At 45.4% G+C, this 14,709-nt stretch overlaps 1 long non-coding RNA gene across 1 annotated transcript; it reads left to right on the top strand.

Moving 5' to 3' along the window:
- The first annotated feature begins 2 nt into the window (after positions 1-2).
- On the top strand, positions 3-5,674 carry LOC114582141 (uncharacterized). The gene is made up of 2 exons (XR_003703427.2): positions 3-535; positions 1,722-5,674. It is a non-coding gene; the product is annotated as an uncharacterized LOC114582141 (long non-coding RNA).
- The last annotated feature ends 9,035 nt before the right edge of the window (positions 5,675-14,709 follow it).

The raw sequence follows: 14,709 nt of genomic DNA, 5'->3' as shown, positions 1-14,709 counted from the left end.
CAGCCCCGAGGGGGCCGGCTCGCCCCGCGCCCGCCCCGCCCCGCGCCCTCCCTCCGCCGAGCTGCGCGCGGGCCGGGAGCACCTGCATCCTGCGGGGGGAAAAAGCGAGCAGCGCCAGGCGAGGAGCGCGCGATCCTTGCAAGAGGGGGAGGCGCCCCGCGCATTCTTCTTTGTCACTGGAGGGGAAGCGGCGCGTCTACAAATCCTCAATCCTCCTGCACTGAGGAGGATCCCGGTCCTTTCAACTCCGCGGGTCTGGTTTCCCCATCCAAGGGCAGCCTTAGGATCACGTTTCGCAACGGGCGCTTGTCCGGAAGGCTGCGATTTTCATTTGCAAGTCGTTCTCAGTAAGCGGCATGTGCTGGACTTGGACCGCGCAGCTACTTCCCCAAAGCGGCGTGGAAACTCTTCGCGGCTCCGGAACATTTTACCTGGTTCAAAGCACTTCGCGTACTTTAGCTCGGTCGAGAAACTGGTCAAGTAGATCATTATTATTGCTCCCGCCACGTTACAGAGACAGAGCAGTGTACCAAAGGTGAGTCCGTGGCAGAAATAAGATTCCAACAGATCAATGGATGGTATAAAAGAGGGACAAATCCGGCAGGTGCTCTTGGAGGGCCTTAATCATAGCTGTCAACTTTTCCCTTTTCTTGCGAGGAATCCTATTCAGAATAAGGGAATTTCCCTTTGAAAAAAGGGAAACGTTGACAGCTATGGCCTTAACCCATCCTCCACATGCCATTTCTCCCATTTTTATTGCCACGACTCCAGGCTGCTGTTACTGTCATTTATTTTTACTATTTTATTTCATTTGTTATCTTGCCCAAGGCAATCCAAAGTGACTTATAGCCAAGCAGCTATTTGGTTCACTTGAATGAATACGTGTACATTTCCCACATGAAACAAATAGCAGGCAGCAGTGGGGTGTTAAATCAGGTAAACTGCATGTCTGAATGCCCCACCTGCACCCCGCTCCAAACTACAGCATTGGTCCAGTGGTGCCAGGTGCCAATTCGGACTGGGGGCCCAACAGCAAGGGGAGCCAAGGAAAATGGCAGCCACACACACGGAGGCAGTCAGATGGGCTGAGGGCAGAAGGAGGTTGGTGGGGCAGTGCCCCCTTTGCTCTAACAGACAAACCTCCACTGCTGCTTTGATCTGTTGGAAACTAAACCAACACATTTCCTTGGGCACTTAGTCGCTATGGCACACCAGCTCTCAAGGTGTGTCAAGGGTCTGGTGAGGTGGGGGGGAAGAATGCTCTCCCAACACCACCAGAAATTGGCTCAGAATGCGGGTGGCGCTGTGGGTTAAACCACAGAGCCTAGGACTTGCCGATCAGAAGGTCGGCGGTTTGAATCCCCGCGATGGGGTGAGCTCCCGTTGCTCGGTCCCTGCTCCTGCCAACCTAGCAGTACGAAAGCACCTCAAAGTGCAAGTAGATAAATAGGTACCACTCTGGCGGGAAGGTATACGGCATTTCCATGCGCTGCTCTGGTTCGCCAGAAGTGGCTTAGTCCTGCTGGCCACATGACCCGGAAGCTGTACGCCGGCTCCCTCAGCCAATAAACCGAGATGAGCACCACAACCCCAGAGTCGGCCACGACTGGACCTAATGGTCAGGGGTCCCTTTACCTTTACCTTTAATGCAATCAAACACATAGGTGAAGAGCCAGCTGCCACCCTCTGATACTAACTAATAATAAATATTCTTTTTCCAGTAATTAGAAAGCGGAAAGTCTGCCAGAGAAGTGCTGGAGGACAAAGGTGCAAAGGAGAACCAAAGGAAGGCAGATTCTTTGCCTCTGTCTTCATTGTGAAAGATAGCTGGAGAGACGCTCATACGCCACAACCTGCAGCTTTGTTTCCTGGCAGTGTAGCTGAGACACCAAACGGCAAATAAATGTGACAAAGGATAAGGCCTGAGCTGTGTTTCCGGTAAATGGGAAGCAAACGTGACAAAGGCCACAGTGGTTACTACACATGCAGAAGGGCAGCGAGACTTGCAGTTGATGAGTCAGCCATGGCTTCTGTGAGGGGAAGCATCGGCTCAACGACACCGGCCTTTCAGAACGACAACAAACACTCTGGTCCAGTGGGCACGGGATTCCTGAATGTGAAGCATAAACAAATAAACCAGAAAGCAGATGGCAGGCATAAATCTTATTATAAAACAGCGCAAAGTAGTTGATTCAGGCAGCAGATTTCCAAGCAGGAGGGCAACCAGCCTCAAATCTCTTTTTCTGTTCCATTAAAAATAAAAACAAAACCAAGTTCCATTCAAGAATAGGGGCAGCCACAATTCTGGCATTTTGATTTGGGCTTGAAAATGGCTTATTTCCTGCAATAAAAGGAAATAAACTGCAGGATCCCCAAGGATCTCTGCATGACATTATGGACTATTCTGCATTAATGTACCTGTTGAGCACCATAAGTGAAAACTGTTGAAAACTGCTGCTGAGCATTCAGCAGATCATATACCGGTAAATGAACAATCAGGTGGAGGGTCATGAAGGACAAATATAATTCTTCTTTTTAAAAGAAAAAGGGGAAAAGAAAAGCAGTAGCAAAAGAGCTTAAGCAGGATATGATTTCATAAGCAGAAGAGCCCACACACCCAGTTTTCCCCAGAAGTAGGTGGTTGGTCATCACAGGAACAGAAATGACCTGTGTATTTGTTCTGGTCTTCTGGAGGTGTAGTTTGATATGTGACATGCTTTCACCAACCTAAAAGGAAATAATAAACCTTTTTGACATGCAAGCACACTAAAACAAAAAACCCCAGCTCAGATATCCGAAATAAAAATTGAAAAGCACCATATAGCAGACAGTGGAGTGTTTAATGAGTAGTGTACACAAGCAGCCCAGAAGCACAAAGGTGTACAGCTGTGCACACACCAGGCCTTTAAAGCACATGGGAAGCACAGTTTCCCCCTCCCAAGAATTCTGGGCACAGTAGTTCATTAATGGATGCTGTGGATTGTAACTCTGTGAGAGGTAAGCCAGTTGCCGTACACATAAAGCACAAGTTACAGGCACAGAAGTTGTGGCCTTGCTCTGTTCCAAACGAGGAGAACTGTGCACAGGTCCTTCAAATATGCAGAGACAATACAATTCCCATGAAAATGAGTGAAGTCACACATGGCATGTATATAATAAACCCCTGACAACCCGTTCTTGTAGGGGGGAAGCAGCTCAGAGAGTGGGTAATCTGAAGCAGAGAAACATCCAAGGAACAAGGACCCTGAGCCAGGACCCTGCCAACCACGTTTCCATTGCAGCTCCTCCTCCAAGCTGCCCTCCCCCTTGCAGAGTTCCAGGCGTGCGTCGGAAATGTTCATAAATCTCCTTGGAGTGGACAGCTCAAACCCAGTTAACATCACAGAGTGTACAGTCCCAAACTTTAGTTCCCAGCTGTTGTTGGACTACAACTCCAAGCATCCCTGACCACCAGTCCTGCTAGCTAGGGATGCTGGGAGTTGTAGCCCAACAAGAGCTGGGGCCCTATGTTTGAGAAGCGCCGACTGCATGGGGAAGAAACGGGTATCAAAAATGAGCGCAGAAGGGTTTCAGTCCTAACTACAGAGGCCTACAGGGACGCGGGTGGCGCAGTGGGTTAAACCACAGAGCCTAGGGCTTGCCGATCAGAAGGTCGGCGGTTCGAATCCCTGCGAAGGGGTGAGCTCCCGTTGCTCGGTCCCTGCTCCTGCCAACCTAGCAGTTCGAAAGCACGTCAAAGTGCAAGTAGATAAATAGGTACCGCTCTGGCGGGGAGGTAAACTGCGTTTCCGTGCGCTGCTCTGGTTCGCCAGAAGCGGCTTAGTCATGCTGGCCACATGACCCAGAAGCTGTACGCGAGATGAGCGCCGCAACCCCAGAGTCAGTCATGACTGGACCTAAGAGTCAGGGGTCCCTTTACAGAGGTCATATGGAGAAACTTATGGTTCTCACCCAGCTCTGTTTCATCCTCCTTTCAGGTAGGTTAGGCTGAGAGAGAGGCTGAGCTTTGTGACGGAGCAGGGATTGGGATCCTGGTTCAATGACCTAACCACTGCGGCTTTCTCTGTGGTAGAGACTCCTGCTGCTAGTGCTCATGACGCCCATTCATTTTTGGAACTGGAATCAGACCATGGGTCCATCTAGCCCAAGTACCCTGACTGACTGTGACTCCCAAGGGTTTCAAACAGAAGACCTCCTTTTAGGGAAACACCATTTTGGAGACTCGTAATTATACGCCACAGTTTACTGATTTTCTTTCCAAGAGGTATTGTTAACAAACAAGCATGAACATGGTGGATGCAAGGGCACAAATAGGGGGAATTATTTTCCTTGGGACAAGCCTGCAGTTGTCCCTTCTTCATGAGGCCTAGGAAGCAGCCATTTTTAGGATCTTTAGTGTCTACTGCCAGTCAAAGGAGGCCACACTTCAAAAACACTCCACCATCACCAGAAGAATGGCATTCGGTACCAAAGTTATGAATCTGCCCAAAGACCAAAAGCATCCCTGCAAGAGAGTTTGTGTATTTGCAGGTTCCGTATCAGCACCTTGGATCATTTAGCTCCATTTGTAGTCTCAGGATCAGTAAATAACACACTGATAGCTGGCTTATTTAAAACAAGGATAGTTTCTTGTAATCTTTAACTAATGTCTTCGAAAGATATACACAGTTCTAAGTTCTCTGCCCTGTTATATGGCAAATCTTTGACACCACATTTTTTTTGTGCTAGGAATATAGACAATCCCAGATATGAAAAATGATCAGACCCTCAAATTCACAAGAGGTTTGTATAAATCATGAAATTTGAAAGTACAGAAATCTTTTACTTGCCTTTAGTATTTTGAACATTTTAAATATACCATATTCACACTTATTTTTTAGGATCACAAATGAAGTTGGTCACAGTGTAACGTATTTAAGTGAAGGGCTGAATCCAGTTTGTTCAAACCTACCTGTGGAAAATGAGATTGCCACATATTCAGCTCAGAAATTTTGTTATTTATTGGTCACTGTTTAATTAGCATATTTAATGCAAGTGTTTGTTGTCATGTGTTCACAATTCCCATTTGTGGTCGAGGAAGCTGTAGCTCCTGTTGAGTAAATATATTTTTGTTATTTATTATTATTATTTTTAGGATAATTTTCAGTTATGTTAGATCTTTCCACAAATATACAGGGTTTCTGCTTCAGGTGGATAACTCAGAAAGATATTGACTCTGTATATTGTCTGAGTTCCACATTTGGTTGGCATACAGATAACAGATTGAGAATTAATGCTGAAATATAATTATTTGCTCAAAGAAATCCCATGCCTAAAGTGGAATGTGAACAGATCTAGCACTCTTTCTTGGAAACATAAGACTTACTGCAATCCTAGAAATACTTACCTGGGGTAAATCCTATTTCATTTAATATAGGTGTCCCTAAAATTGTGCTGTTACTCAAAAATAATACCAAGCATCTTTTATTTGACATGACCATGTCTATCCTTCTCCTCCTGCAATAAGGCTACATTTTAATATTTTAATGTTCCATTATTATTAATGTTGTATTTTATTTTTGTTTTTAAGTTGTAATCATTCATCTTGTTTTTATTATTGCTTGTAAGCCGCTCTGAGCCCGGCCTTGGCTGGGGAGGGCGGGGTATAAATAAAAAATTATTATTATTATTATTATTATTATTATTATTATTATTATTATTATGGTTCTGTAAGGTGCTGGAAACTGCGATCTGTTCTATCTACATTGAACTTGACTCTTGTTCTGTAAGGTCAAAATACATCTATATCTCACCATTCAGCCTCTAAAATGCATTCTCCTTTGAATGAATGTGCACACAAATCTTTTCACAACTCCAGTGACGTTCCTCCATAGACAGAAAGACTCTTCATAAAATGGAGCCTCTTTCACATAGAGAAAGAGAAAGAGAAAGAAATATTTCTTTCAAGGGAGGGAGGGAGGGAGAGGGGGGCAAAAGGCTTAACTATTTTCCCTTGGCACCAAAATCTGAAAAGATTCTACAATGGAGGATAACAAACACACCTGGACCAAATGACAGAAAAGCAACATGAGGGTAAAAAGAATTGCCAGTTCCAATCAGCTCAGGGCTCTACTGGCTGTTAGGGAACTAAAAGCAAAGCATTGAGAACATCCCACTTAACAACAAGGAATGTTGCAATGTACCAACTTATAAAAACGTCAAGATGCACACACTTTCTGCTGTACAATTAAATCCAAAGCACACTTCAATTACTCAATAATTTCCTCCCTAGGGAAAATACCAGCTAAACAGTCATTCACTTTAGTGACAATATAAATTGTGAGGTGCAAGTCAAGCACACCTACACAGCGAAGCTTTTGAAACAGCGCTGACAGCTATAAAACGGTACATGTGGATGGCATGCACCAAACACTTTTGAAGAAAGCAATTCTGTCCCACTAACATGGTTAACTTTTTGGAGGATGTGGGAGCAAAAACAGAAATACCTTGGTTTGAAATTTTATTTTGCATATTTTAACAAACTCATTTTTAATAACAAATAAGCATTGTGAATAAGCATTAATTTAAATCATGTCTGCCAGCTGTGGTTAGCCTTGGGTTCTTGAAGATGCTGAAGCTCTAAATAAATATTACATAAATGTTAGGCTTCTTATATAGGCCTGGGGGTGATTGTTCAGTTCAGTCCTTTGCTCAAGAGGTGTTTTGTTTTGTTTTCTTTACTGAATGCTCACTGAATAGAACATTCAGATTGATGCTCCAGCATAACCGGGAAGTGGGGAAACTCCACTTCCAAAACTCCAAAACTCAGGAATACATCAGGTTAAGAACGGACCTCCGGAACGAATTAAGTAGGTAACCAGAGGTACCACTGTACTGTATATAAACTTTTCAGGATGGATTGTCCCACAGAGATGTATTACTGAGTTTTGGAGTTTTGGAAGTGGAGTTTCCCCACTTCCCGGTTATGCTGGAGCATCAATCTGAATGTTCTATTCAGTGAGCATTCAGCAAAAAAACAAAACAAAAGTTTATATACAGTACAGTGGTACCTCTGGTTACGTACTTAATTCGTTCCGGAGGTCCGTTCTTAACCTGAAGCACCACTTTAGCTAATGGGGCCTCCTGCTGTGGCCACGTGATTTCTGTTCTCATCCTGAAGCAAAGTTCTTAACCCGAGGTACTATTTCTGGGTTAGCGGTGTCTGTAACCTGAAGCGTATGTAACCTGAAGTGTATGTAACCCGAGGTACCACTGTATATGAATTCTAGAGTAGGAAAGAACCCGGTGATTTAAAAAATCTCAATTATGACCAAACAAACATACAACATGACAACAGGAGGTGCTGCAAAAATGTTAATTTTACAGGGGCCTTGAGAGTGAGGTGTTGCTGCCAAAGACCATGCTTCAAATCCTAGTTTAGTTATAGTGATGAATTAGTAAAGTCACAGGCCAGAGAGGGGTAATCCATGCATGGAGGGATGTATTTCTGCACATGGATCACCCCGATATATGCAAAAGAGGTCACTGGCTCCCCCACTGTTAAGTTGTGGGCGAACATAGCAGACGACACAGCGATTTCTCCAGAGCAGTTCTTTATTTGTAAGCTGGACAGAACTGAACAGCAAACAGCTCAGCCGGCCTGCTTTTATAGGTAGCCGGCTGTCAACAATGTAGCAACAACAACCCAGGGTTTCCCGCCTAAAATAACTGACGTGGACCTGAGTGAAAACTATCTACAGTATCCCCCTGCTGGCCCAGGGTGAGAACTTCAATACATAACACCCACTGACACACAGAAGGGGAGGAGCGCAGCCATGCACTGACTGCAGAAGGCCCATGCTCCATCCCTAATATCTCCAGGCAGGGGAAAGACCTGGGAAGCCACTGCCAGTCAATGGCCAGCCATCATGGTAAAAGGCAGCTTCCTATGGAAGTACAGCAGCTTTAAGATACCCCTTCACTCCCAGCTTCCTTCAGTGATGCTGGAATCAGAAATGCAAGCGAGATCAATGGCTCCTCATCCCACAGAGAAAGGCACACTGGCATACTTACGCAGTATGTGGATGACAATCTCAAGACCTTAGCCCTACTCTCACACCCATCCCTGCTCACCTCAGCTAGTTCCAAAAAGGACCTTTCTGACATTGCTGTCTTCAGTTTGTCTCAGATTAAAAAAAACTCCTCCTGAATCTTAGATTGAATTAAACAGAAGTATATATAGGTAAAGGTAAAGGGACTCCTGACCATTAGGTTCAGTCGTGACCGACTCTGGGGTTGCGGCGCTCATCTCGCTTTACAGGCCGAGGGAGCCGGCGTACAGCTTCCAGGTCATGTGACCAGCATGACTAAGCCGCTTCTGGCGAACCAGAGCAGCGCACGGAAACGCCATTTACCCTCCCGCCGGAGCGATACCTATTTATCTACTTGCACTTTGATGTGCTTTGGAACTGCTAAGTTGGCAGGAGCAAGGACCGAGCAATAGGAGCTCACCCCGTCACGGGGATTCAAACCGCCGGCCTTCTGATCGGCAAGTCGTAGGCTCTGTGGTTTAACCCACAGCACCACCCGCATCCCTGAAGTATATATACATACGTTCTATTGTAAAAGTATTAGACCAGGAGGAGGGAGTAACTGATACCAAACTTTTAAATTAAGCATGAAATTCAAAGATTAAAAGGACACATTTGAAATGAGTGCAGAAATTTGACCCGTTTCTAAGAATATGAGGAAAGAAAAAGAAAAATTAACAAGCCATTTTATACAGTGCAAATGCTGCTGATTATACAGAACCCTTTCTGCTCAATAGGTTTTTCATGGCACTTCCACAACAATCTCTCTCTCTCTCTCTCTCTCTCACACACACACACACACACACACACACACACACACGCACACACACACACACAGAGAGAGAGAGAGAGAGAGAGAGATTAAGATGGCAATGTGATGCACATTTATGAAGGACGAAGCTCCAAAAGAAAGGCATTAGGACTTGCTTCCAAGTAAAGATGCATAAAGGGCAAGTCTCCAAGCCTGTGCACATTTATTTGACAGCCTACCTGATTTAACTCAGAGGCACTTAACTTCAGATCAAACATGCATAGAATTAGTCTCATAAACACAAGATCAAACTGAATATCCAGCTCCTTTGTCCGTCAAGAATAGCTTCTTGCTGTTTTATATTGGAATGTTCTATCCCAAATCACTACTATTCTCTCTTGCATCATTCAGGTTTCTCTTCAGTCTGTATTAAAGGGGGGGAATGAATGGAAGAGTATGGGTTTATTGTAATTCTAGTGAAAACGTTTGATGACTAATAGTGCTAGATTTTATCTAAGCTAATGCCTCCTGTACTGTGTTTCTGTTCTGCAGGGCATTACAGTACAAGATGGCCAAAGGAATTTAACTCTTGCCCCAAGCAGGTCTAAATCAAGTTAAGCACCCTCTCCCACAAATGTCAGGCAATCTAAAGTGAGTGCTCTTCTACTGTGTCCTTTATGCCAGTGGATTTCCTTTTCAGATGGAAAGGAGGTAGTGAAAATGGAAGGAAACTGTGGAGCGCATTGCCTGGCTTTTGTTGGTTTCTTCCAAACCCTTACAAACCTGATTGAAGGCTGCTGGAAACCTTTAGGTGAGTTTTATTCAGGCACTGTTTACCTTAGAGTCTCTCTCTCACCAATGTGCTACAGTGGTGGCCACTGGCACACCCAACCTCCCTGAACAAAGCTGTGTCAGCCAGAGCACACAAGTCTTCATCACCCTTTAAAATGACCCATGGAGCTTCTAGCATTTTCTTGCTTTTTTTATTTAGTCACACTTCACATTTCTAAGCCAGATAATCTTTTGGGTAAAAGGATTCAGCACACCAGAATAAGAGTTTGAGCATCTGCAGGATTAATATCAATGAGCACAAAACACACGGATGCAGAAGCAATGCTAAGAAGAGTGGGAACTGAGCTGAGATGTGGGGTGTAATCCATTGGAATAGTCAAGTACAACACTCCTTATTTCCCTAGAGTGGTCCCAGGCAGGGGGGTGTTACTCCAGTCAGTATAACTTCCTGTTCCACTGGTCTGGAGCGTCCTCTACCTGCATGTGATCTGGAAGATGGGCATGACTCCATAAAAGAGCCGAGTCACACAGCCATTTTCTCTCTCTTGATCTCTCTCGCGCGCTGATCTCTTGCTTGCTGCTCTCCTGACGCCATTTTGTTCTGTCTGCTGGCTCTCAGCCAGCAGCACATGATCTCAATCTCCATATGAGATGAACTCAAAGATTGTGATGTAACTACTAAGTACAGTAAAGCCGGCCTTTCAGGGATCAAATCGTGAAGTGAAATGTGAGTAAACTTCTTGTTACTTTGAAGGAAAGACTCTTGTGTCTTTATTCTTTTAAGAGGGATAAAAGGGGGCACGAGGAATAATCCATCTGGGCAAACCAGATTGGATTACTTAACTAAAGAGATTCAAATGAATCTGCAAACTAACTTCCTGCTATTTTGAGGGGAATATGCTCTGCTATATATACAGTCGTACCTCAGGTTAAGTACTTAATTTGTTCCGGAGGTCCGTTCTTAACCTGAAACTGTTCTTAACCTGAAGCACCACTTTAGCTAATGGGGCCTCCTGCTGCTGCTGTGCCGCCGGAGCACAATTTCTGTTCTCATCCTGAAGCAAAGTTCTTAACCTGAAGCACTATTTCTGGGTTAGCAGAGTCTGTAACCTGAAGTGTATGTAACCTGAAGTGTATGTAACCCAAGGTACCACTGTACTATATACATACTAGCGTGAATGAATGAAGGATAATACTTATTCAATATATCCTTTCCTACTATCCTTAACATTCCCACATGAGAGTCCGAGTTGACAAAAGTGTGTGCTAAAATAAGACCTGTGGCTTGGCAAGTTGCTCTGAAGCAGGTGGGCCAATCTAGACATACCAAGCGCACAATCAGCAATTAACAGTACAAACAAAGGAACCAGCAGGTGGGAGGCAGAGAGGCTTTTCTCCTGCTCTTTGCTGTGGTCCCGATCCAGATCAAGGTCCTCAAGCCTGCTGTGTACATTGGGAGGGACACTTCAGTTAATGCCAGCGGAAACTGTCCTTCCAACCTAAACTGCGAATGTAGAGGTCCAGATCTGCACCTGCTATTTGCATTTTTTTTTTAAATGTGCACATTTCTTAACTGTAGATGCTATCAGGTCTCATGCTGAGCTGGGTGGACCAATTCAGAAATAAGGCAGATCTTTATAGCGGGGGGGGGGGGGTCCAGATGATATTTTAGTTCCTTCTATGAAATGCTTTGATGTTGCTGGTCCTTGGCATTTCTTTCTAGAAGGGCAAAAGGAGATAAATGGGCAAACCTTTTTTCTGAAGTGCTAAAGCCCAAAACCTTCAGCGTAATTAGAAAACTTTCCCATGTAACTAATTATCGTAGATGACCCCACTTTGTAATCCACCACCCGCCCATCTAAGCCTTTGCCCTCTAAATAAAAGTGTAACTTATGGATGTCATTGGTACTTTCATAATTTGCTGTCAGTGACATAATTTACTTGAAAAGGCAATGGGCTGTGACAGCGCAGGATGAAGGAGGATACTGAGCAAGCATGAAATTCTGTCATCAGCAGTTATTGCACTTAGCTAAGAAAATCTTTAGAGTAACCAGTTTATAATCTAATCATTATTTCTAAAAGGTTTCACTGCCATTCAAAATTGCCTTGGAAAGGGGCCCCAATTAACGAACTGTCATTTTGAGTAGAAATAGAAAGTATTAGGGCTTCAAGGGAGCCCTGGATTACTGGGTCCAAATGCCCAGTCCTAGATTATGCCAGAATCATGCCTGTCTAAGGGTGCATAATAGGACATTTTACAAGGCAAAAAAACAGAATTTCAGCAATGCAACATATTGTCATCCTTAGTATGGGTGTGTATTTGTGTGTGTTGTTTAGACAACAGCAAAAAACATTTACCAAGTTATCTTGACGTATAGAACTGGAGCAAATCACAGTGTGGAATAAGGACTGCCCCCTGTATACCTCCTGAACCTTTCTGCCTCAGTCACATGAGCAAAATCTTCTTCCTTAGTCACAAATGACCAAAGGAATGTTAATAACTTTATATTACTTTCCTTTAAATGTTTAGACAAGCCAGAGTGTGAGAAGCAGCCCTTGAGCCACTGAGGCTGGCATTGTTGAAGAGAAAATTGAGATTTGCTGTACCACAATTTGCCAGGATTATAGTTTTGTCAAACTCACTCAGGGATGTTGTATCAGAGGGACAGTGTATTGTTTCTGTTCCTGATAACTGACTTGAATGTGTTTTTAATTATAATAACCTTTTGCCAATCTCTTTGAAATCTTCTCAGGGCTAAAAGTGGAATAAATAAATAATAAGCCGTGGTATGGGCATTTGGCAAACCAATTAGCAAAAATGCAGTGCTTATCTATGGCCTTCTGCCCCCATTTACAGAATCATAGAATTGTGGAGTTGGAAGGGACCATGAGACTCATCTAGTCCAACCTCTGGCAATGTAGGAATCTGTTGCCCCACATGGGGCCACAACCCTGAGATGAAGAGTCTTGTGCTTTGGGAGAGTGATCTTGGGAGCCCTGCTCTGCCTGGCTCTGGGCTTCGGCTGGAAAAAGCTTTGCCTTGTCCTGGGAAGCCAGTTACACCCATTTTGGATCTAGGCTGCCTTTGTGGAACTCTGTTTCCCCTTGCTCCAAGGTGATCTCAGCAGCCCACAAAGAAAGACTCTCACCCCTCTTGCTCTCGCCAGCTTGTCCAGTTTCCAGCCTCTCTTTTCCCGCTATAAAGGGACCCCTGACCGTTAAGTCCAGTCGTGGACTGTTAAGTTGTGGGCGAACATAGCAGACGACACAGTGATTTCTCCAGAGCAGCTCTTTATTGTAAGCTGGACAGAACTGAGCAGCAAACAGTTCAGCCGGCCTGCTTTTATAGGCAGCCGGCTGTCAACATTGTAGCAACAACAACCCAGGGTTTCCCACCTAAAATCACTGACGTGGACCTGAGTGAAAACTATCTACAGTATCCCCCTGCTGGCCCAGGGTGAGAACTTCAGTACATAACACCCCTCCCCACCGAGATAAGGCGTTAGTTACAATCGTAATGGTTTCCTTATATACAGCACTACACGTAATGGTTCAATTAGGCACAAAAGCATATCGGTTACATTTCCCATACTTAGACCAACAGTGATACCTGTCCAACAACATAGTCCTTTAAATAAGTTGGGCGCTTGGAAACTCTGCCAGACCGCCGGGGACTGGTAGCCAAGTCCGGGGGGCCACACAATTCTTGCTGAGGCTGTGGTGTGACCCTAGGTGGCGTTGAAACCAAATCCCCTGGATCCGCTGCTGTGGGTGGAGCCTCCGCAAGTGGAGTGGTCTGAGTCTGTGGTAAGTCTGGCAGACCCTCTGAAGCGGCTTGGTTCGGCTCCACGCTGGCAGTGCATTGCAGCCTATCGCAGGGCGGTGGTGTAGTTGTTGATTGACTCCCCCTCTGCCTGGTTCCGGTGGTAGAACGCATGGCGGGCAGCAATCTTGGACGGCTTTGGTGCATAGTGGTTGCGGAGCTTCTCTTGGATCGTGTCCCACGGTGTTGCCTGGACTGCTTCAGGCGCAACCAATGCTCAGGCCGTCTCAAACAGCTCAGGCCCACAGAGGCTGAGGAATAGGCCCCGCTTACGCTCCTGTGATACTTGCGTTAGCTCGTTGGCTTGGAGGTAGCAGTCGAACCAAGCGAGGTAGGAGTCCCATGATTCAGAGGCTGGCGCAAACAGTGGTAGAGGCACAAGTGAAGCCATGATTCCGATTCCAGCGTGAAGGGCGATGGATGGAACACCAATCTCTAGCCAGAACAGTCAGCTCTGAATTGGTTCTGTTCAGTGATTTCGCTCAGTGATTTAGCTCGGTGATTCAGCTCTGCTCAGAGGGTAGCTGCATCTGGCTGTACTCTGATGTCCATCGATCCCATCCTCGTCGCCAGTGTTAAGTTGTGGGCGAACATAGCAGACGACACAGTAATTTCTCCAGAGCAGCTCTTTATTGTAAGCTGGACAGAACTGAGCAGCAAACAGTTCAGCTGGCCTGCTTTTATAGGCAGCCGGCTGTCAACATTGTAGCAACAACAACCCAGGGTTTCCCACCTAAAATAACTGACGTGGACCTGAGTGAAAACTATCTACAGTATCCCCCTGCTGTCCCAGGGTGAGAACTTCAGTACATAACATGGACAATTCTGAAGTTGTGGCGCTCATCTCGCTTTATTGGTACAGCTTCCAGGTCATGTGGCCAACATGACTAAGCCGCTTCTGGTGAACCAGAGCAGTGCATGGAAACGCCGTTTACCTTCCTGCCGGAGCGGTACCTATTATCTACTTGTAGTTTGACGTGCTTTCAAACTGCTAGGTTGGCAGGAGCAGGGACCGAGCAACGGGAGCTCACCCCGTCACAGGGATTCAAACCACCAACCTTCTGATCAGCAAGTCCTAGGCTCTGTGGTTTAACCCACAGCGCCACCCACATCCCTGGACTGAAGCATTACTGTACTTCAAATGCCTGACACTTGAGGAGGGACCAGCGTCTTGTGGTAGAGCATCCGTTATGCCTGCAAAAGGTCCCAGGATCAGTCCCTGGCATCTCAAGGTAGGGCTTGGAAAGACTCCTGCCAGGGCAGATCTACCATGA

This window comes from Podarcis muralis, chromosome 1 (assembly GCF_964188315.1).
Source record: "Podarcis muralis chromosome 1, rPodMur119.hap1.1, whole genome shotgun sequence".
Classification (NCBI taxonomy): Eukaryota; Metazoa; Chordata; class Lepidosauria; order Squamata; family Lacertidae; genus Podarcis; species Podarcis muralis.
The sequence above is the reverse complement of the archived record's forward strand: the minus strand, read 5'-3'. Positions and strand labels throughout refer to the sequence as shown.